The sequence below is a fragment of the Meles meles genome, chromosome 20 (assembly GCF_922984935.1).
Source record: "Meles meles chromosome 20, mMelMel3.1 paternal haplotype, whole genome shotgun sequence".
In the NCBI taxonomy this organism is placed as follows: Eukaryota; Metazoa; Chordata; class Mammalia; order Carnivora; family Mustelidae; genus Meles; species Meles meles.
In genome coordinates this window covers 7,891,901-7,916,061 of record NC_060085.1, presented here as the reverse complement: position 1 = coordinate 7,916,061, position 24,161 = coordinate 7,891,901, and the positions used below count along the sequence as shown (strand labels likewise).

At 58.1% G+C, this 24,161-nt stretch overlaps 1 protein-coding gene across 2 annotated transcripts in view; it reads right to left on the bottom strand.

The window, feature by feature from the left end:
- The window catches only part of CARM1 (coactivator associated arginine methyltransferase 1), a 40,511-nt gene that overhangs the window by 15,578 nt on the left and 772 nt on the right, over positions 1–24,161 (bottom strand). The window lies entirely within an intron of this gene.

The window sequence follows — 24,161 nt, the reverse complement described above, 5'->3', positions numbered from 1 at the left end:
GGACAACGTGTGGCCAATGGACAGGAGGGCTGTGCACGGAGGGACCAAGGCTGAGAGTAAGGTGAGGGGTGGCCAGGCGCCATGGGCCCAAGCAGGACCTCCCAGCCTGGGGGCACCGCTGCCAGGACGTACCCTCACAGGGCACCTCCTGGGGCCCAGGCCCCAGGTCATCCGGCGGCACTGAGATGGCTCGCCTAGGCCCCACTGAGGGAGTCTTGTGTGAACGCAATCCTGCTCTGTTACATGGGGGGACAGTGGGCCTTCATCCCTGAGCAGGGTGGCTGGGGGTCAAGAAAGAATTCCAGGGGGTGCCTCCGTACCTTCACCTGACTCCTTTCCCTCTCGTAGTGACGTGGCGCCGGGATTACGAGCGCGGCCACTGAAGCCAGACGGTCTGGGCCCGTGCCCCACCCGCACTGCTCCCAGTAGGACTTGGACAGGTCATTCCGTCTCCCTGAGCCTTGGTTTTCTCATCCATCAAATGGGGCTAACGGTAGGGTAAGCGCTGGGCCCCGCACGCAGGGATCACAGCACCCGCGAGCTGCCGCCACCGCCAGTCCCGCTCCTTCATTCAACAAGTGCAGGACGCGCTGCCCCCAACCCCAGCCACATGGTGAAGCTCGGCAGCACCAGAAACAGGACAGACCAATAAGCCAGCGAGGTCCTGGTGGGGGGCGGCCGGACAGACATGCCATCTGTGTCGTCTGCTTGGCAAAAGCGTTTCCTCTGGTCCTCTCATGATGGTTCCAGATCATGAAAACCTTTTCACAAGCTACAGAGGACGATGGGGGGTGGGGGACGTGAGGGTGCAGGTGTGACAACGTGAAATGACCCAGGCGTGACAACAGCATGTGGTTCTGGAGAATAATGCTCCCCTGCTTCCAAGAAGTAGGGAAGTACCAAGAGTGAATTCTCGTGATGTTGGCAACATGCCTTTGCACTCATCAAACAGACAACTACGAACTGTGCACACAGACACCAGCACCAACACGAATGGGACGGAATGTCCCAGGCCCTCCAGAAAGCCAAAACCACCTTGAGAAAGAATAAAGGCACCCCTTAAGTTTTTGTTGTATGTTGTTTTTAGTAATCTCTACACCCATTGTGGAGCCGGAACTCACACTCCGAGGTCAGGAATCCCACAGTCCACCAACTGAGCCGGCCAGGCCCTCCTGACATTCAACAAGGGTGCCGGGAGCATTCGATGGGAAGAAAATCATCTTGAGAAATGGTACACGGATAACTGGATGTTCACATGCGAGAGAATGAAACTGGACCCCTACCTCACACCACAACTAAAGCCTCACTCCACTAGATCAACGACCTAAACGTTAACAGCTGAAAACTGTAAAACTTCTAGGACGAAACAGAGGAGTAAATCTTCCTGAACCTGGATTTGGCAAAAGACTTCTAGAGGTGACATCAAAAGCAAAACTAGATCAACTGAACATCAGAACTGAAAAACTTTTGTGATCACAGGACACTATCAGGAAAGTGAAAACTAGGGCACCTGGGCAGCCCAATCCGTAAAGCGTCTGCCTTAGGCTCAGGTCATGGTCCCAGGGTCCTAGGATCGAGTCCCGCATCGGGCTCCCAGCTCCACGGGGAGTCTGCTTCTCCCTCTGACCTTCTCCCCTCTCCTGCTCTCTCTCTCACTCTCTCTCTCAAATAAATACATAAAATATTTCAAAAAAAAAAATCTTTAAAAAGAGTAGTGAAGACTACCTACAGAATGGGAGAAACCATTTACAAATCATATGCCTGATAAGGATTGTGTCCAGAACATATAAAGAATTTATTCAGCCCAAAGAGAACACAATTTAAAAACAGGCAAAGGACCTGAAGGGACGTTTCTCCAAATAAGATACAGGACTGGCTAACAAGCACATGAAAAGATGCTCAAACCTTATCGGGGACACAGAAATCAAACCGCAAGGAGACATCACTTCACACCCACTAGGATGGCTATAATTTAAAACAAGTAGGGGAAAATTACAAGTCTTGGCAAGGACGTGAAAACTAGAACCCTCACACCCTGTGAGGGACGTGGGAACGTGAAATGGCACAGCCGCTGTGGAAGAGAAGTTAGTGGTTCTTCAAACAGTTAAACATAAAATTACCACTTGACTCAGCCACCCCACTCCTGGGTACGTACGCAAAAGTACGCAAAAGGATGAGAGAAGCAGCCAAACGAGCACCCGTATACAAATAGTCCAAGCAGCACTATTCACAAGAACCAGAAAGTCGCAACAGCTCGGATGTCCGTCACCTGTGGGACGGACACACAGAATGCGGCAGACCCACGCACTGAGGTGTTATGCTCCCATAACAAGGAATGAAGTCCCAGGGCGCCTGGTGGGCTCAGTCAGAAGACAGAGCAGCTCTTTGATCCTGGGGTTAAGGGTTCAAGCCCCATGCTGAGTGTAGAGATTACTAAAAAATTAAATAAGTTGGGGCACCTGCATGGCTCAGTGGGTTAAAGCCACTGCCTCCCGCTCAGGTCATGATCTCAGGGCCCTGGGATCGAGCCCCACGTCAGGCTCTCTGCTCCGCAGGGAGCCTGCTTCCCCCTCTCTCTCTGCCTGTCTCTCTGCCTACTTGTGATCTCTGTCTGTCAAATAAATAAATAAAATATTTAAATAAATAAAGAAGTAAACTTTAAATCATCTTTAAATAAATAAAATATAAAAATAAATAAAATTTTAAAAAATTTAATCTTTAAATAAATACAGAAGTAAATTTAAAACCCAAAAAACAAAAAACTGAAATCCTGACACGGGCTGCAACACGGATGAACCTCAGAGGTATTACGGTGATTGAAAGAAGCCAGACACAAAAGGCCACATACATGTGATTCCATTTATATGAAACATCCAGAATCCGCTAATCCGCAGAGACAGAAAGCAAACTGGTGGCCGTCAGGGGCTGGGAGGAGGGAGAATGGGGAGGAACAGCTTAATGGATTCGAGGTTTCCCTCTGGGGTGATGAAAACGTGCTGGACCCAGACAAGGGTGGTGGTCACCCCATCCTGTGAATCTAGAAGGGATTTGTTTTTATGTTATGTGAACTTTATCTCCATAGAAAAAGAAAAGTGCTCCCAGCGCATGAACGCAGATAGGAGGGGCCTCGGGTGTTCACAGCTCCCGAGCTCTCCCCTCCTGTAGTCTGAGCACCAGACCTGGGTCCAGCCCTCCTCACCCCTCCGGAGCCAGGTGCCCCCGTCCTGGGAGGAAGGCGCGGCCAGGCCCCCTGACACCGTCCCCCGTGGCTCCCCACGGCTCCCGCATGCAGCCGGAAGTGGGTCCCAGGAAGGACCCCGGCATGGTGCCGCCCTCCACGGCCCTCCTGGGGCGGGAGATAAAGCCAATCTGTCGGCCGCGACAGGGGAACAGCAAGCGGACGAGGAGGGCCTCTGTTTCCCACGCAGCCTGGCAACCCGACCAGTCCCCCGAGGCGCCCCCTGCGAGCTGGCGCCCGGCGAGCCACCACGAGGACCTGTGGCCAAGGGGAGCTTGGCCGCGTCCGGGGAAGCCAGTGACCTGACCTGTCCCACCGTGGCAGAGGCAACCGTGGCCCGTGGAGCCTGCCCCTTGTGAGAGCCACAGCCACGCCACCCCACAGACAAGTCCCAGGAACACAGAAAGGGCTCGGTAACTATTCAACAAACCAAAGGAAAAAAAAAAAAAAAGCTGAACCATGTTCTTCCATTTATTTATTTATTTATTTTAAGACTTTATTTAGGGGCACCTGGGTGGCTCAATCGGTGAAGCGTCTGCCTTCGGCTCAGGTCATGATCCCAGGGTCTGGGGATCGAGCCCCTCATTAGGCTCCTTGCTCAGCAGGAGGCCTGCTTCTCCCTCTCCCGCTCCCCCTGCTTGTGTTCCCTCTCTTGCTGTTTCTCTGTCAAATTAATAAATAAAATCTTTTTAAAATTTAAATTTATTTAAAATTTATTAATTCTTAAAATTTTATTAATTTTATTTATATTAATTAATATTAAAATAATTTTATTTATTTAAAACTTATTTTTATTTTAAAAAAATAAAAAAAATTTTTAAGATTTTATTTATTTGACAGAGAGAGCTCACAAGTGGGCGGACTGGTAGGCAGAGGGAGAGTTCCGAGAAGCAGGCTCCCTACTGAGCAGGGAGCCGGATATGGAACTCGATCCCAGGACCCTGAGATCATGACCTAAGCCAAAGGCAGAGGCTTAACCCACTGAGCCATGCAGGTGCCCCTTCTTCCATGTATTTAAAAGACTCGGAAATCGAAGCTCTTGGAAGGCCCTGTGTGACCCATACCCCTCATTCATCACCCCTCCGGTCTCACAGCAGGCCCGCTCCTAGCCTGGAACAAGCCTTTTCCCCTTTGCCTACTCTGCTGTCTCACTAGGATGGGCCCTCGGGACAGGAGTGGGGTGGCGCTCTGTCTACCCCTGCCAGGGGACAGCCCACAAGGGGCTTCTGCTCATTCACTGCCCAGGGTCCCCCAGGCCCGGATGAGCAGAGCCAGCACGCACACCTCGTCTTCTGGCCAGTTCCCTGGGACAGGATGCGGGGGTGTCCTGGGAGAGAGCGTCTCCCCCCAGGCAAGAGGTCTAGGGCCTGGACCCAGAAGTGGCAATTAGGTACGCACCGCCCCCCCCCCCACCACATACACGCATGCACACACACACACACACAGGAGTGCCTCTGTTGGCCAGGAAACCTCCTGGTAACTCAAAGGCTGGCACTTTCCGCTCTAGTCGCCCCTTTATCCAGCCATCACTGGGTGAGCCATGGGAGAGGCAGGAATGACTCTGTGCCCCGCCTCCAGAAACCCAATGAGAAAACCGATATGCCCTTGTCACACGGGCAAGGGCAGCCTACTGAGGGGCTGGGAGCACAGGGCCCAGAGCGGTGGGGGACAGGGAGAGGGAGAGGGCTTTGAAGGCTGCTATGATGATTTTAGTGGGGGTGACCACAGGGAGAGCTGTTGGCCACGAGGCTGTGCGGGGTTCCTGGTGATTGAGGTCAGCGGAGCTGGGGTTTCTGCCCTGCAGTAATACGATCGGGCGGCAGAGCTCGGGAGGGGCCCCGTCCCCAGGCTGGCTTCTCTGGAGAGGTTCTCCTCCCAAAGCAGGGTCTGAACAGAGGAGTACGCGGGAAACACACCTGGACCCGGGAGTAGTCATCGTGCCACAGACGCGTCCAGCCGGCTCTTGGCCCCAGCCTGGCACCTCGGGCCGGCCTCCCACCTGCTCCGCTGCAGGGCATCCCACTGGGGCTCCGATGCCAGGGGACTGGGGACCAGTTCGCCCAGGGACAAACACAGGGCCAGCATGATGGTGTACTGATGGGAAGCCCAGGGTGGGAGAAGCTTCCTGCACCTTGCTCCCCAAGAGGGCAGGCCCCTGTAGCTCCGAGCGCCCCCAGGGAGCCAGGCCCAGCACCCGCCCACCCCTTGCTGAGACCAGGATAGGGCTGGCATCCCACACTGCACCAATACTCTCCAGGAGCCACACTGTGTCCTGTCTTTATCCCTCAGAGCACCTCTGTGTCTATCTACTGCCCCACTTATCCGTGAGGAAGCACGGCTCGGACAGGTGAAGAGTCTCTCTCGAGGTCGCACAGCGCGCGCGTGGCCCAGCTGACCGGCCCCAGGCTCTGTGCCCCTAACCAAGGCGCTGCGCGACACGACTGTGCTTCCTGGGGTAGGTGTCGGCCAGCTTTCCCTGTAAAGGAGCAGGGAGTAAATATTTGGGGTTGGCAGGCCGCAGAGTCCCTGCTGCTAGGACTCACCTGTACGCAGGCCATGCGCGAGCGAGCACGGCCGTGCGCCGACACGACTTTTGCACAAAGCCAGCAGCGCACCTAGAACCGGAGAGGCTGGGCGCTGAACCCTTGCCGCCCACCTCCCTGCTGGCTCACTGGACACCGGGAAGTGGAGTTACCCTCCCGGTCCCCGAGGAGGTGAGGACAGGCGGTGGGGGTGGTGACAAGGACCCACAAGTAACGGGCACCGCTGCCGGGGCACAGGGACCCCGAGGGAGCCCAGAGATGGCACCTGACTGTGGCTGGGATAAGGAGTGGGAACGAATTCTCCAGCAAGAGAACAAGAGGCACATGGGAAGGCAGGGAGAAAAGGAGGCTGGCATGTTGTGATTTATACTGAACAGACACCTGGCACGGAGCTCCCAGGACTCTGGGAGTGCCTGAGCTGATAAGAACAATAAAGGGGTCTCCTGTGAGTCCGTCAAAGCCCCCCCGGACCACTTGAGTCTATGGTAATGAGGCGACTCTCCAAAAGCCCCTAAGGATGGAGGCTGGTTGCCAGGGGGACCAAGCGAGTAATTAGAGGGCTGGAACTTTCAGTCCCCCTCCTAGGCCTCCAGTGGCTAAGGACTTATCAATCATTCCTGTGTATAAAGTCTCCATCAAGATGAAACCCAAAGGACGGGGCTCAGAGAGTTTCCCGGCTGGTGAGCACAAGCTGGCGCTGGGAGAGGGGCGCCCCTTCCCCACACCCTGCCCTACGCCCCTCTTCCCTCTGGCTGCTCCCGAATTCTATCCTGTCTACATTAACCACCGATCAAGGAAGGGAACGGTTTCCAAGCTCTGTGAGCCGCTCCAGCAAATGCACTGAGCCTGAGGAGGGGGCCCTGGGAACCTCAGATCTGCAGCCAGGCGGTGAGGAGCTCAGGGGACATCCTGGACCCGTGGTGGGGGCAGAGGGCAACAGTCTGGTGGCCCCGAGCTCTTACCCTGGGGGGTCTGACACCATCTCCAGACAGGCAGGAGTGTCAGGATGGAGCCGACTGGGCCATGTGGCTGGTGTGGGGAGGCCCCCACCCACACAGCGACCGGAAGCGGGCAGTGTCAGTCCTCAGAGTAGAGGAGACACCCAGGAGGCTGCTTCTCCTCAGAGGACCCCAGTTGGCAGAAGGAGGGGCCCAAGACAGCCTGGCTGCGGCCAGGGAGCCTGCTGGGCTAGACTCCCAGGCGGGATGGGCAGATGTGGGTCTCCAGAGGCTGGGGAGTCCGGCTGCTCCCACAGCCGTAGGCGGCACCTGGAGGGACTGAGTGCTGAGCCGGCCTCGGGGACAGGGCTGGACGAGCTGCAGGCCAGGCAGGAGAGGAGGGAAGCTGGGAAGCCAGCGGCTCTTGGGGCAGGGGGACGAGCTGCCTGCTCCCTAACCATTACAGAACCAACCCAGACACCCCCTTCTCAATGGCTCCCTGGGCAGCAGAAGCTGGGGGACCCTGCCGCACAGGGGCCTCCCCGGCCCTAGGCTTAAGGGACGTGCCTCGCTCAGCACCTCAGCCCTGGGCCGACCCCAACGCCTGGCCCCCAGGAGGGCCTCGAACAAGCTGGCTGATTCAGGGAGCAGCAGACACACGGGCGCCTGTCTCAGGGGCATGACCAGATGGTCCCAAGGACACATGCTGGGCCTCCGTCACCTCCTGGTCACAATGTCTAATGTGGCCAATCTGCTGTGGCCATTCTCCTGCTTAGACGATGGTTTCCCAGAGCCTTCTGGAACAAGCACAAACTCCTCACAGAGCTCACAAGCCCCTCCTCCAAGTCCCCCATTGAGCCACACTGGCCTTCGCCACCCCCAGACCATGGGCAGGACTTCTTTCTGGCCTCCACGGCTCCCAGGATCCAGAGCGCCCTTCCTCTCTTCCCCATGTCGCAGTTACCTCCTCCTTGAGGTCCTCCAGCACTTCTCAGACAAGTGGCCGGTCACACGTCAAATCTTTAGTTAACGCCCTCCCCCCAACCCCGCTGCCCAACTGATAACCCAGAGAAGCACAGGCCCAGAGGTCCACACGTGGCTACCATGGCGCCCAGACCCAGGGGCACTTGGGGGATGCTGACCTACCTGGTGGGCCTGGGGCGTGGAGTCTGAGAGGCCAGGCTGCTTCCCTACGTGCAGGGGGCAGATGGCGTGGGGATCCCGGTGCCTAGGCCCTGGCGGCACGCGTGGCCTCGGGAAGATCACTTAAGCTAACTTGAAGACGCTGGGCACTGGGCACCCACACAGTCAACTTCCTGCCCACACTGCCCTCCTCTGCCTCCCCCTCCCTCTGGAACAAGCAGTGATGGGACACACAGAGGGTCACTGGGTCCTTCAGGCTGGTCAGACCTGGGTCAGAGGGACCCAGTGGAACAAGGACAAAGGCCTGGAGTTACACTCTCCCCCCGTGGAACCTTCCATCCTCACGCAAGACGGGGGGAGGCTGTAGCATGGAGAACAGAGGCAGAGGGCAAGACAGGCAAGCCGTCACCAGCTCAGGGGGAAACGGGCCACATTCCAAGTCCCTGCCTCTTTAGCGGGGAAACTATCACAGCCATCAAACGAGGACTAATTAAAGCTATTTATCTTGGCAGACTTGGGGCACGGGGGGGGGGGTGGGGGGGTGGAGAACTGCTTGTCCAAACGTGAGGACTTTCACTAGATCACCTCCCGCCACCACACACAAGACAGGCCGTGCACCTTGCAGGGGAAACCACCCGGCCGTAAAGAGGGGTAGGTGAAAAGGAGCACAAGGTGCAGAAAAGTCAAGGTGCTTTCCTCAGCCTACCCTGCTTGGGGCCATCAGCTCCCGCCCGGCCCTGGGCCCCAGCCTTCCAGCACTCCCGGGTGCCAGCGGGAGGCCAGTGGCCCAACACAGAGAAGAGAGGGTAAGAGGGACCAGAAGGAACTCAGGGAGGGGGGCTCTGATACACGTGCACGTGGGGTGCAGGCAGATCACAGCCTGCCTCGGGGAGCAGGCGACACCCCCGCCGAGGCAGGCGCTGGGTGATGCAGGGCTCACCTTCCCGGAAGGGCCCCCGTGTCCCAGAGGCGCCCCGTGCCGGGCAGCAGGAACCAAGTTTCCAAACTGTGGGCACCAGAAGCTTCCCCCAACCCCGTCCCTGTGTGGTGTGGCGTCCCCGTGGCCAGGAGAGGAAGGAGGTCACTCTCGGCTCAACGAATGACTCGTTGAACACGATGCAAAAAACTAATGATGTACTCTTTGCTGGCTAATTGAACAGAATAAGTAAATAAATAAATAAATTGCAATGAATCGAAATGAAAAGAAATGATGGGCATCAAGGAAGATCGGGGTTCGGGGCCGAACTTGCTACTCTCCGGCTGTGTGACTGTGGCCCTACGTTCCTTCATCTTCAAATGGTGAGAGTGACGCAGCCCCCGGGGGGACAGGACATGACCGGTGCGGAAGCCTGACTGCCTTCACTCTCGACCTCAGGGGCCTCATCCGGGAAGGGGGGCTCACAAGTGGATAAGGCGCCCTCCCTGCGGCCCGGCTTCCGTGAGATGTGGGGGGCAGCACGGCACCAAGCACGCAGCAGCCGGAGCGGCCGCTCCACGCTTCAGCAGACCCGCGCCAGTCTCAGAAGAGAACCCGACCCCGGGAAGCCTAAGCCGGCCTGGCCTCCCTCTCGGCCAAGTAACCTAAGCCCGCTCCTCCGATGCTGTGCCAGGAGACGCTCCACACAGCTGCCGGCCCCGGGGGTGTCTAAGGACCAGGAGGTCACCCTGGGCTCCTCTGGCCTGGCCGGGCCGCGGGGGCAGAGCGGGGGAACGGACTGCCTCTGCGCATCTCTTCCCAGGGCATCTGTCAGGGCCTCCCCACCCAGAACCCCCCCCGCCAGCCCTTCGGGGCCTTATCCTGGAATTCCACTTGCCAGTGTCTGCGAAGATAAACCCAGACCCGGGGAATGTCCAAAGCAGCTGAAAACCAAACTGCCCGCTGAACGGGGGAAGGAAGGTGCAGCCAGTAGCAAGCCGGGGGCGGGGGGGTGGTGCGTGAGGGCCGGCAAACATCCAGGTGCCACGGGAAAACGGGGGGTGGGGGTCAGACAAGCATACACACACCGTAGGTCTGGGGGCTCTTCTGGAAAGAAACACCGACAGAATGGCTTCGTGGCTGCCTCTAGAAGGCAGACGTCCTTGGCACCGCGCCACTTTGCTCTCCCAGGGCTTAACCATGCAGAACTTCGGGTGCAGTGGGTTCCCAGGGAGAGATTGCCGAGGGAAAATCCAGGCAGGAAAGTCACACCGGAAGACGACAGGTGATGTGGGACACGGGCCAGGACCAGGAGGGAGGAAGAGAACTTTCTAGGTTCCACCCTCCTGAGCGGTTTGAGTTCTACCCTGGGCACAAGAGATAACCGGACAAATGGCAGTCATGATAGCAGGGGAGGTCTCGTGCCCACTCGAGGCGTCTGGGGTGTCCCAGAGTAAGCAAGTGTGACCACGTACCTCCCTCAACCTGCTAGAGGGCCAGGGGTGGGGGGAGGGGGTGGGAAAGGGCCTGTGACCGGAGGGTCCCTCTAAGGTAAGCGGCTGGACGGCATGGACTTCTCAGCGATGGCTCTCGGCTGGAGCAGAGAAGCACCCACACCCCTCTCAGTGTGACGGGCGGAGGGGCAGTGAGCCCACAGCAGGGCCTGCATTTCAAACAGCTGTCACCCAGGGAAGCCCTTCTCCCCGCATCAGGGAGGCCACACAGTGAGGCACATTTCCCAGAACGCCAGCTCGCATCAGAACCAGGTCAGAATCTGGGCTCTGCTACCCAGAGCCTCTCCCTCCCTGCCAGCCCCAGGAGAGAGGCGAGTTCCCACGGCTCCCTACTGTGCTGGGGACTAACACCCACTTCCTATCCAGCCCGATACCCGTGGGTACAGAGTAGGTGTTACTGGCCCAAAACACCCACCGTGGCTGCCGTGTCCCCAAGGCTTTCTGGCCCAAGGCAGAGAGTGGAGCCCCAGACAGAATTCTGGCCTTATCCCCCCAGCTCCCATCCGGCCACTGGACCAGCTGGACTAAGCGCTCCTCAGGGACACGGAAGCAGCCATCTGGCCGAGGCAGAGAGGGGGCCAGCTTTACCCGGTGCCTGGGAAGGTCTTCGGTTTAGGCCTCGCAAGCTCCCGGATGGGTCTAAATTGAGGCCCTTCTAAAAGGGCCCCAAGTATGGAAAGCACCTCCTTCCCTGTTACCTTCCTGGGAGGAGACCAGATAGGGGCCCTTATTTCTATCGGCAACAGGTTATTTTCTAAAGCAGGGATGGGATCGCACAGTGTGTGTGTTCGTTCCTTTGAGAAGAGTCACAGGAACTCAACAGCGAGCCCCCTCCGTGGGCACCCCGGTGGCACCGGGTGGCAGGGTGGGCAGCGTGCAGGGCAGCCTGAAACCGCAAACGGCAGGTCTCCTTCAGGAGGGGCCCCGAGAACACAAGTCTCTGAGGAGGACACTTCCCGAACTACCCAGCAACAGGTGACAGGACACTGGGACAGACACTGATGGGGCTAGGGGTGGAGGTGGAGGATGGAAAAGGCCCCTGACCTGAGAGGCAACCATCCAGGGGGTTTCCTGCTGGCACAAGGGGAAGCAAGGTCCCCCGTGGCCCCAGCACCACCAGGGCCACAGGCCTCCCCGGCTCCTACTGGGTCTGACTGAGAGCTGCCGGTCACGGTCACGGCGGCACCCCGGGGAACGTGAGCCGCCAGCCACCCTGCACCATCTCCCCCCCAACCGCCCGGGCTGACCCAGGCTGCAGAAGGGCCGGGCGCTAGCAGCACCAGACCCCACGGACTAGCAACAGCTCCGCGAGGTCAGAGCCCTGCAAGGGGGCTCCCCTCAAAGGGCTCGTCCGTGGCTGGGCAGGTGGGGGGGGGCAGGGGAGGCCAGCCCCACCTCCAGGCCCCGCAGGACGGGAACCCAAAGAGGAGTTGAATTGTGGGGTGTGCGGAAGGGCAACCCCAAGAGAAGAAGGGGCAGACAAAGAAAGAGCTTGGCTTTTCTGAAAAGAGTCCTAGGGGGACCAGGCGGGAGCTATTACATGCAAATGTCTCCCCCATCCATGCTAATCAGCTGCGCCGCCCAGGCTTTGTGAGCCACAAAAGGGACAGCAGATGTGCGCCAGGGTTCCCTGGCCTCTGAAAGTTCGGGCTTAGCTGGTAATTATTGGGGGGGGGGGGGGGGGTTAGGCAACAGAACCAGCAGCCCCAGCCCCTGGGCTCCTCCGTCTGGGACCCGGAAGCTGGGACGCACCCACTACTGGGTAAACACCTAAGGCTGCTGGGTGCCTCACTTGCAGCTCCAGACCACGGTCCTTTCAAGAGAGGAAACCGAGGCACAGAAAGGACGTGCTCAAGGGAGCTTAGCCGGGGGACCCGTATCTTGTGAAAGAGCCAAGCCCCACCCCAGCACCCACCGGGAAGGACACGGGCTCTGGGCCCCTGCTGGTTGACGACAGGGGCCATCCCCGAGCCACCACCACAGGGAAGGCGATGGAGCTCGCCTCCTAGGGCTGTGAGGAGTCGCTAAGGGTCTACACCTCCCCCGCCCCCCGCGACGGGGAAGCCTTTGGCAGAGGGGCTACGCAGGGAGGCCTGGGAGGCAGGGCTGGAAGGAGGCATGTCAATGGGCAACAAGAGGACCCCGAGGACCCCGGGCTGTGGGGAGGGGGGCAACCTTCAAAGCGGGAGTACACTGCACCTTTTGGCCCTCCTCAAGGTCAGGGCCAGTGTGCTCAGCCCAGGGAGCTTAGCCGGCCATGGCTGAGGGCCGAGAATGCAGTTCCTGGGGGTTCTGCCCTGGGGCTGGCGGAGGGCCCTTGACATGCAGAGCAGAGTGGCTCCAGAAAGGCTGAACAGGGACAGGCAGGATGACGGGGAAGGGGCAGCCTCAGCAGAGGACAACAGAGGATACCGCAGCACAGGGGCTGAGTGGACTCAGAGGCCACCAGGGGCCCGCCCCTGCTCTCAGGCTGCCTCACCGAATGGGACTCCAGATGAGGCACAGGCCAGAGGGGACAGAGGCTGCCTCACCCCAGGACAGAATCAGCAACGAGGCAGGAATGAGGAAAGACTGGCTCTGGGCCCCAGAGGAGTCCCCGGGGGCCACTTCTCCAACACAGCACAAGGACCAGAAGGGGCAGGTGGGCGCCTCCCCCACGCGCCGTGCAGTCTCCTTTAGGGCACGGATGTCCCCGCAGCGCCTGAAAGGCAGCACGGCTAAGTGGGGGCGCTGGAGCCAAACGGGGGCTGGCATCCCAGTGGCTCCCTGCCCCCGAATGCCTCTGTTTCCTCGTTTATAAACCGGGAGGGGCTGCGGCTACTCAGCTCCGCACAGGGTGTGCATGGCTGGGGGAGCAGAGAATGGGCTGGTTCCCCCCGCGCTCACTGCTCCGCCCAGCACCCCTGTGCCAAGCACACGCGGCAGCCAGCCGGCCCGTCGGGGCTGCTCTCACGGCGAGGCCGATCAATGAACGCAGAGCAGAGCGCCTGGCACGGAGCCCGCCTGCCGGGCACATGGTCGGGCTCGAGCTCAGCGAACATCCGCTATAGCAGGCCTCACGGATAATCGGAGGATGCGGGCAGGGGGTAAGGGGCATCAGAGCCAGGCATCCTGTCGGTGTCCCCCCCCATCCGGGGGGCCCATCCAACACTCAGGACTCCACCCTCTGGCCACACAGAGCCGGGTTCTGTGGGGGGCCCCTCCCGGGCGCACAGCAGGTCTGGAAACTCCAGCCAGCCTTCGCCTTCCCCTCCAGCTCGAGGAAGAACATGGCCAATTTTCTGGAATGTCCCTCTCAGGTCTGCAAGAGGCCCCCCAGTCTGTCTGGGATTCCTTATTCACATGCCCCCTCGAGGGGATCACAAGCGCCCCTTTCTCATTAGAGCACAGACCTGCCAGCCCCGCCCCCAACTGTCCTCACCTGGAGCGTCGCCCACGCCCGCGGCGTCAGGCGGGTTTCTGGATGTGAAACCACTCCGCTCTGACGTGTGTAACACAGCCAGCGCAGACGAACCCCCGCCACACGAACACAATTAGCAGGGAAGCAAACCCGCCGACAATCTTAAAGAACAACAGCCCAGACCCGCTCTTGCCAAAGCTGTGGGTGATGAATTGCTTGAAGGAGACACACAAAAAGAGGGAATAAAAGGGGGTTCCCTCTCTCCATGCAAGGAGTGGGGGCGGGGAGGGGCCCTCCCGCAAACCAGTCTGGACCTGTTTCCAAGAAGGCCCTGCCTGGCAGAACAAAAAGCACCCAGAGGCCGGGGGACACATTCTGGGTCGGGCCTCGGGCGGCGGTTTCACGGGCCACAACAGAACCACCTGACGTTTGGGCCTCTGTGGGGGTTGATGAAACAACAATGAAAACAAGTCATCGAGAGTGTCACGAGACCACAGAGTTCCAGGTCCAGCTCCCACCGGCCTGGGGGAAGCCTGGTCTCAATTTCCTTCATCGAACTGGTTTTCGGGAAACAAAGGGAACGGGGGCAGGGAAAGCCAGGAACTCCAGATTCTTCAACCAAAAGCCAGAGCAGGTGACAGGGTCTCTCGGGGAGGGTGGGAAGGTGCAGCAGCCCTAGCCCACACCGCGCCTGTGACCCTGAATCCTGAAGCCTCCCAAGCAAGTCCCTGAAGTGAGAAAGCAGGAAGGCGGACACACGTGGGGGCAGGGGTGCCCTCCTGAGTCACGGGGACCAGGCACGGCCAGGCAGGATCTCAAGGCCACTGTGGGCCCCTCCCAGCCCTCAAGGTCTCAGGGTTTTCTGATCGCCAGGCACCTGGCCACCCACACCTGGGACCCATCTTCCCTTTTGGACATCGAGGCAGGTTTAGACTCTGTGTATTATCCCTCTCCTGTGCGCTGGGTTCACACCAACCTTCAAGCCGCCCTCCATCATCCCAGAGGAACCGGAAGCTGAACTGCCCTTGCCTGGCCAGAGTCACAAGGTCACATCAAGGTAAGACTCCACTGCCTTTATTCCTCATGACCTCCAGCAGCTTCTGACCCAGACAGAGCTGCCGCAGTCCCGGAGGGGGAAGGGAGAACATTCATTCCAGCTGGGGAACGCTGAGAGAGCAGGATGACCGACCCAGGGAGGCTGCAGACCCCAGGCACCCCCAGAGCCACTGCCCCCTGGTCCCCTCTCTGGCCAGGGGCCTCCCGCCCCCATGCTCAGCCCCTCAGCTGCCATGCTCCGCAGGCTGACTCCTGGGCCACGTCCCCCGCAGCAGGGTGGAGAATGGTGCCTGGCTTGTGCAGAGCTATGCCTCCAGCCCAGCCACAGATGTCCCCCAGCACCTGGGCCACCTGCCACCAGCTGAAGCCTCCCCACCCACAAGGAAGCGGTGATCTAGGAGTCGGAGTCATTAGCCAGGGATCACCCTGCGCGGAAAGGACAGGGGTCTGGAGCTGGGCCGGAGCCCAGACACAGCCGCAGGCGTCACCTCCCTCCCCACCGCTCTTGGAAGAGACACCGTGGAACCCCTTGTGGGGCCCCCACACTCACCCCCAGCATCCTGCTCCAGTAACATCGGGGCTTGCCTGGTGGCAGCCTCGACCTTAAACCTTCCTACTAAGTCCCCCCAGCCCTCCGAGGTAGGTGCCATCAAGAAGCCCATTTTACAGTCACGGAAACAGGCACAGAGCGGTCACGCCGAGGCGTGGAGCCAGGCCTAGGCCCCCCCTAAGCCCTCCCCGGGCCGCACCTGCTCTTCTCCCACAGGCTCTACCGCCCCGCCCGGGCCGGGGGGGCCACCCTGCCGAGCCCCACCACCCCCTCATCCTCCCCAGCAACTTCAAGCCTCTGCCACCTTCGCTGTCTTCTGGAGGACACAGACCACTGAGCACAACGTGTTTAGGTGACTGCGGACTTAGCTCCTGTCACACAACCGCCCCCAGGCCGGCAACTGCGGGAGCATGAGCTTGGCTTGGGGCGTCACCATATCCGCAGCTCCTAAAACGGTAACTGGCACACAGCAGACGCTCAGTGCGTTCTTGCCAGCCGGCCAAAGGTAGACGCGAGGTAACCTACCACCATAAAAAGACGGCAAGTCCCCCGCCCAGTCTGTGCTTGTGGTTGGAGGGAGGGAAGGTCAGGTCTCTCCATCTTCAAAGAACTGTGGCGAGGCCTGGGAGGCCTGGGCGAGGTTGGCCCCCCCTCTCCCCTCCTCCCCTCTCCTGGAGACTCCACCACCCCGCCCCCACCACTGCCATCTGGCTGGGTCCCCTCCCCCAGCCCTCCAAGGGGGTTGCCCCTCCTGACCAGAAACCCAGTAACCTCCCCTTTGCTCTGGCTCACTCTGACAGACATTGCTGACCTCCCGGTCCTGGCCGCTCAGAGCTGCACCCCAGCCCAACAGACCCAGGACCCCCGCCTCTCCCACCGACCACCCCATTCCTCAGAAGCCAGAAGCATCCACTTCAATCCCAATCCAGGACTAACCTCCAATGACTCTCAGCCTTTCTCGTGTCAGAGATCTGTCAGGGGGAGGATCCGAATGGGAAGCCTTTCCCCGGAAACAAGCACAGAGAACCCACAGCAACATCATGGTCATGTCCATCAGGTAGACACACCATGACGAAGCTGACGTGTGTTCCCGCCAGACAGCTGCCACTGTCACCCGCTTTCTCCTTTTTGTCAAGGAGGCTGGTTCAAGGTCACAGCCGCTGACTCTTGTCCCTCTAGACTTCTGCAAAACTGCATGCAATTTCAGGGCATCATGGGACCCCCAGGGACCCTCCAAGGACTTCAGATTAACAGACGTGTCTAGGGACGTCTCGGTGGCTTAGTTGGTTAAGCATCTGCCTTCAGCTCAAGTCATGATCACAGGGTCCTGGGATCAAGCCCCGCATCGGGCTTCCTGATTGGGAGGAAGCCTGCTTCTCCCTCTCCCTCTGTCTGCTACTCCCCCTGCTTGTGCTCTCTCTCTCTCTGTCAAATAAATAAATAAATCTTTATTTTTTTTAAGATTTTATTTATTTGACACAGAGAGAGAGAGCAAGAGAAGGAACACAAACAGGGGGAGTAGGAGAGACAGAAGCAGGTTTCATGCAGAGCAGGGAGCCCGACTTGAGGCTTGATCCCAGGACCTCGGGATCATGACCTGAGGTGAAGGCAGATGCTTAATGACTGAGCCACCCAGGCGCCCCAATAAATAAATCTTTAAAAAGAGAGAGAGGTCTGTCTCTGAGCTGCCCAAAGCCCTTCCCAGCCTCCACTCTCCACAGGGAGCAGCAAGTCTGTCCCAGGTCTGGAACCTCCATCCCACACTCTCCAGGATGGGAATTTCCCATTTGTCCCGGCAAATTCCCAGCAGGTGATCAGCAGATCCCAGGCACCCGGCGGGCTCCCCAGGAAAGGAATGGCACCTGCCGGGGGAGGTTCCCCAGCCTCTCCCACTCTGCTACATCTGACCTGCTCAGATGTCTTGTACCTCTCATCAGCCCTGAGCTCCCGCTATTCTCCTTCTGCCCAAAGGCCCTTCACGCCCACCGTGCCCAGACCCCGACCCGAGACACGGAGCGCTTACCAGGTATGGCTCATGGCGCTGGCCACTTCGCATTTGTGATCTCAGACGCAGGCCCCCACAAGCCCAAAAGGTGTTGGTCAGACTAAACCGGGTGCGCGGGGATTGTAAAGGGCCCCACGTGGCAGCTCAGGTGGGATTCCACCAACCGAAGAGTTTGGGTCAGGTTAGGTTTTGCTGTCAAAGGAGCAGCAAGCCAGTCCTTCAGAACTTCTGGGTTTCCAAATGGCCACTGAGGGGCTTTGGTCAGGTAGAGAGGAGGAAGGGGGGCTGGGAGGTGGGCAGCGGGCGGGACCCGGGACTGGAAGAGCAGACCAGCTTAGGATCCGAGGCAACAGCCCCCCACCTCCATAGGGCTCCAAGTCAGATGCCCAGAGGAAGGGGCCAGAGGCCGAAGGAGGGTGCCGGGTAAGGAACATTTATTTTCCCACACCCGAGGGCAGCCTGGGTTCACAGAAATGCCTCTCTATTTTAAGCAACAAACCACTGCAAGTGGAAGGACAAACGGCTACTGGCACAGAGCCTCCGTGCTGGGGCAGTGACAAGCAGGAAGGGGACTTCGGGCAAATCGGGGCAGCAGGCCCCTTCCAAAGGTGGCAGCACTAATCAGCTCCGCCTCAGGGCACGGAGGCCCGGGCTCGCCAGCCCTTCTGAGTTTTCACAAGTACAAAGTCAGATTTTGATGTGAAATCACACAATTTGAAAAATAGCGGGGGCTCTACTTCTGGTTTAACCACATAGCGGGAAGCAAACCCGAGGGCAGGTCATTCACAACCCGGGCCGCAGGTCATGGCCTTCGCCCTGGGCAGAGCTCACCTTCTGTTTCATGATACAACTTCCCAGCCCCTGACACACTTCTGGGGCGGCTAAGGTGAGACTATTCGGTTACATTCCTATTGTATTTCCTAGTCTGGAAGCTTCCACGGGCCCCTCTCGCCCTGCTCCCCTGCACTGTAACCTGTTGCCACAGTAGTCTTCGGAAATGACATTTTATCACTTAGGCCGCTCCGGGGAAAATGGCGGGCAGCTCCTGATCACACACACGAAAAGGCCCTGTCGTTTGTAAAACGTCACTTGGACCTCAGCTCGCTACCCCGCCTTTGGCTCCCCCATTCTTCAGAGACCCCCTGGCCCCACACCAGGCTGCTGTCCCCCATCCCCACTTGAGCCCTCCATAAACCAGAAACGCCCTTCCCAACCCTGGCTATGTCCACATCCTACCTACTGTGACCAAGGTGACTGACTGCCTCCCAGCGTCTGTCCTCTCTCCTACAGAAAGGGAAGCCCAGAAATTAGCTGAGCTGAGCCAGCGGACCGCGCCGACTGGCGACAGACTACATTTCCCAGCCTCTCTTGCAGCTAGGGGCGGCTCCGCGACCGCATTCTAACCAATGGGAAGAAAGCAGAAGTGCCCAGAGCCAGCCTCCGGACACTTTCCTTAACAGACACCTGGCCCAAGTGTTCAACACCTTTGTCCCTCCCTCTGTCCTGCTGTCTGGACACCAGAGTAATAGCTGGACTCCAGCTGCCACGTTGCTCCACAAGGACAGGACCTCACCCTAGAAACGATGGCAGGGCGCGGGGGTTAGCTGGAAGGACCTGCGCCCAAGGAATTCCTGAGGCAAAGTGTCCACACCAGCCCCGATCTGCCACCTCTCCACCGTGAGAGCACAATAAAATAAAATGCCCTGTTGCTAGAGCCACTGCCTCTGGATCTCCGTTATGCATGAATAAATGGAATCCTGACCACTCTCCACCAAAGCACCCTGCAGTGTAACACACTGTGCCCTTGAGAGCCGGCTCCCCTGCGGGACCAGCCATGTCACCTGGTCAAGCCCTCTCACCTGTTTTTCCACCAATAAAATGGGAGCGGTGTCCCAGACCTCCTGGTACTATTCTAAGTGCTAACACACAGCCACGGCCACACCGTCAGGCTAACAGGCCCAGAGAGTTCGGAAAGTGTAGTCTATCTGGCCTGAGTGATCAGGACACTTCACAATCAAAACAAACAGACGGACACAAAGAAAGGCTCTTCAGTTTCTCTTAAAAGCCGTGGCATGGGGCGCCTGGGTGGCTCAGTGGGTTAAACCTCTGCCTTGGGCTCAAGGTCATGATCTCAGGGTCCTGGAATCGAGCCCCGCATCGGGCTCTCTGCTCAGCGGGGAGACTGCTTCCCCCTCTCTCTCTGCCTGCCTCTCTGCCTGCTTGTGATCGCTCTGTCAAACAAATAAATAAATAATCTTAATAAAAAAAAGCCGTGGCAGATCTGGCAAGCCGGTCTGGGGCCACATTCCCACCGTATCCCTCTCTCCTCCTGCCTGCTTCATTCATTTATCCCAGGGGTCCACAAGCTTTCTCCGTCAAGGGCCAGCAAGTCATTTTCAGCTTTTCAAGACACAAGAGTGTCAGTTAAATATTCTTACTTCAGTTCTCGGGGTGTTTTTTTTTTTTTTAAAGATTTTATTTATTTATTTGACAGAGAGATCACAAGTAGACAGAGAGGCAGGCAGAGAGAGAGAGAGAGAGGGGAAAGCAGGCTCCCTGCTGAGCAGAGAGCCCGATGTGGGACTCGATCCCAGGACCCTGAGATCATGACCTGAGCCGAAGGCAGCGGCTTAACCCACTGAGCCACCCAGGCGCCCCACTCTCAGGGGTTTTTTAATAGACCCTTCAGAAACATACAAAGTTCCCTTTAGTAGTTTAAACAGAGGCCACCGGCCTGCTCTGGCTCCCAGACCATCATCTGCCCATAGGCCCTAATTTATGTTCTTATCCTGTCCCCAGCTGTCCCCAAGGTCCAACATTTGAGTCTGTCCACACCAGGTCCCACAGAGCCTGGTACCCAGTAAATGCTCAGGAAAATGACAGCAGGCAGGAGCACCTTACAGGCACCCCAGGAGTGGGACTGAGGTGTCACCCCAGCTGGACACTGAAGGTCTCAGAGTGGACAAACTCTTCGGCTCCCCCTCCCCCCACTGCCAGGGGGCTACCACACGACTGTGACTGGAGAAAGTCCCAAGAGCTCCTGGGTCTATGGCAGCGGGCCGTTCCTCAACCTTGTTTTCACAAAGGGTTTTTTCTCTGGGGTTTCCACGCCCTGGCACGCCCCCCACAAACTGAAAACGTAGCCCCTATCAGAACCAGGCAAACCGACTTGCACTGACCAAGAAATAAAAGTGACACAGTCATCTCCAGAAAGGACACGGTGGGTCTGAGGAACCGAGAGAGTTCTGCTCTCCGCCGTGGCCGCCCCACAACGGGCTTCCCGAGAAGCTGCCTCCTCTCCAAGGGAGGGCTCCCTGCGTCCAAGAACTCCAGCGGCCGTGCCAAAGCTTCCTCAAGGCCCGGGATGCCCGCACCTCTGCCCAGGGAAAGCGGCCGGTTTTGGTAGCTGCCGTTTAGCCACTGCCATGGACACGGGCCAGGGTGACTTCAAACGGCGAGCAGGGGCGGGGAGGGTTATCGTTCCCCGCGGGGGGACCGGGACAGGGCCTTCTGCAGCTGTCATCTTTCTCACACGGGAGGGTGTAGATGTCAAGGAACAGGGTTGTATGTCTGCTACCCACACCCATCTCCCCAATCCCCCCAGCCCCCCCACTCCGGCCTGAGGCGGAAGTCGCAGCCCCGGGGTCCCTCTTCCATCTGCTGGGGGAGCGAGGCAGCAGCTGGATGGACAGCCCTGCGGCCAAGGGGCTCCCTCCCGGAGAAGGCTCTTGGTCACTCCGAACCAATACCCACACCGTCGTCGGCAACGTCTATGGAAATACGCACGGCTGACCAGCAGGCACCCCGGCTCCACGCTCCCATGGTCCACTTCACCCACATTTCTGGGCCCCGAGTGGTATCACTGCCGAGGAGGAAAGCGAGGCAGCGCGCAGGGGGGTGCAGGGAGAGGTGAGGAACAGGCTCAGGGAGGTGGAGTGGCCCATTCAAGGCCACACAGCCGGTGACCCATGCCAGCCGGTGACCCACGCCAGTCAGGCTTCGCGCTCAGAAACCCTCACCAGCATCCAAGCACGCCTCCGGCTCACCTCCCGCGTGAGGTACGGGGAGATGCGTGTCTTGGTCGACCTCCCTGTCCCTGCCCACACCCAGATTGGAATCCCGGGGATCTGGGATCACACATAGTGCCGCCAGGCACCAGTGGGCAGAACGGGGGTCAGGCCACCTTCTCATTGGGCCAAAGCACTCAGGACCCAGAAGGGTACAGACTGGAAAATGTGGAGGCCAGGGAAGGAAGCTCATCCCAGGACAAGGCCCAAAGCTCTGAGCAGGCCCCAAGCGCCTCTGAGCCACCCAGCGCCACAATCCCTGCACATGCCCGCGGCAGCTGGAGCATCTCTGACCTTCTCCAAGGGACTGCGGGCTCGCACTCTACACCCGGCGGGCCGGGCCTGCTGGCAGATCCAGGAGCATGGTGCACCCCCACACCTCAGCCCTGGTACTCCACACTCCGCCAGCACACTTCGCAGCGATCTCCCCCCGTGCGCCCCGCTCTCCATGCCTCCTGCTCAGGGACGGGTGCTGCCTCACCCTGCGTGGTGACCCAGCCAAGTCTGAGGTCATCGCCAGCCCCAGCCGTTCAGGCAGCAGGTGCTACCACCAAAAGAGTATTAACTTATTGAGCAAACACACGCTATGCCACAATGTCCCGCCACTTCCCCCATTCCACCGATAAACAAATTGAGGCACAAAGACTCACAGATACTAGTAGGGCACTGATCTACTTCTCACAGTAGACCCGAAGAAAGTGTGTCCAAGCCCCAACCCCCCAAGCCCAAGCCCGTGAAAGTGGCTTATCTGGAAAAAAGGGTCTTTGCAGATGTAATCAAGGCTCTCAAAGACAAAATCTTTCTGGACTTGGAGCGAGCCCTAAATCCAATCACGGGTGTGCTTATAGAAAAGACAGAGACACAGTGTGGAGGCCGTGTGAAGACAGGCAGAAGACTGGAGTTTTGTTAACAAAAGTCACTCAAGGCCCAGACCCAGACGAAGACATTCTCCTCCAGGGCCTCTGCAAGGAGTGGGGACCCTCGCAACACCTTGATTTCAGACTTCTGGCCTCAAACTGTAAGAAAATACATTCCTTTTGTTTTAAGCCATCACGTGTAGCATGGCAGCCTTGGGGAACGAACAAAACCAGGGTCAGCTGACTCCAGAACCCACGTTCCCGGCCCCACGTCAGTGCTCCTTGAGCATCGAGGGGGAAACATTCTTTCAGACCCGAGAGGATATCATCCCTGACTGAGGATCTCAATCTGAGAAACGAGGACTTTCCCCCTTTCACAAATGCCTCAGTTATGAATTACCTCTAAAAGACAATGTTATCTTTATAACTAGTAACAACATCGAGATTACCCACAACACAGGAACACAAAACGTAAAACTCTCCTGGAGGAAGGTGTTAAACACAGGAGACACTAGGTGTGGGGCGCCTGGGTGGCTCAGTCAGTTAAGCGTCTGCCTTAGGCTCAGGTCATGATCCCAGAGTCCTGGCTGGAGTCCCGCATCAGGCTCCCTTCTCCCTCTGCCTGCAGCTCCTCCCCCCCCCACCACCCTGCAAGTGAGCTCTCTCTCAAATAAAATCTTAAAAAAAAAAAAAAAAAGGAGACACCAGGTGTGGTGTATTATGAGCACTCTCTGTACTATGTCCCCAATAATTCTATAAATCAAAAACCGTCCAAAAATCAAAAGAAGTTATTTACAAAAGGAAAACTATCTTGGAACTGCTTTGACGATCAGCCTCGGGATCCTAGTTGGAGAAACGCTGCCCATCTTTATTCTTTATTAATGCCTGCCAAATGAATGGCCACGCTTAGCACCTGGGAGAGCCTGCGGAGCATAAAATAGAGCTTAAGTGCCTGTCCTGAGCTCTGAGCCCGACCTGGGATACCCTTCTCCCCTCTCCTCATTTGGTCCCAGAAAACCCGACTCTGCCCCAGCAAAAAGAGCTGAGATACCTAGGAGGTAGGCACAACTCCACAAGTCTGGGGCTTCCAAGCAGAAGTGCAGGGAGAGGGGCGCCTGGGTGGCTCAGTGGGTTAAAGCCTCTGCCTGCGACTCAGGTCATGATCCTGGGGTCCTAGGATCGAGCCCCGCATCGGGCTCTCTGCTCAGCGGGGAGCCTGCTTCCTCCTCTCTCTCTGCCTGCCTCTCTGCCTACTTGTGATCTCTGTCTGTCAAATAAATAAATAAAATATTTAAAAAAAAAAAAAGAAGTGCAGGGAGAGCCCAGTGTGAACCGGCTGCTCTAGATATTTTCCTTTGCGGGGCGCCCCCCCCCAAAGGGGCAAAAAAAATCCACACAGGCCAAAGGCAGGAAAGGCCTCCTCCGTGGCTCCCAGAGCATCAGTGCAAGAAACCCTGAGACAAAGCTGAATGAAACAGAATAGCAAAATGTGACCAAGCAATCAGGAATCAGAACAGATAAAGAGTAACAGAGAAAGAAAAAGGATCAACTACAAAGACTCGGGGGCCTTGGCGAACACATTTGTGATTTTTTTTTTTTCCACTGAAACGTCAGTTTTGAAAGTAGATTCTGAAAATGTAACCAGCTTCTCACATCCCCAAAAAGAAAGATCGGAGGACCGTGGCGAGGGCGGAGGCTGTGTTACCTCTTACTTCGGAGCCGGACATCAAGAAGGAGCCCTACCCTTCCACGTTTCCACCAGGAGCACAGCTAGCGGCTCGCACCACCCTGGCATGGGCCCTCTCTCCGGGTCTAGAAGTTTCCCACACGGAGGTCCAGAACGCCAAAACGCTCCCGATGGGTGGAACCAGGTCCTCCAGGCCGCCTCAGGCCGGGCACCACTTTCCAACTGTCCTCAGCAGTCGTGGGAGTCC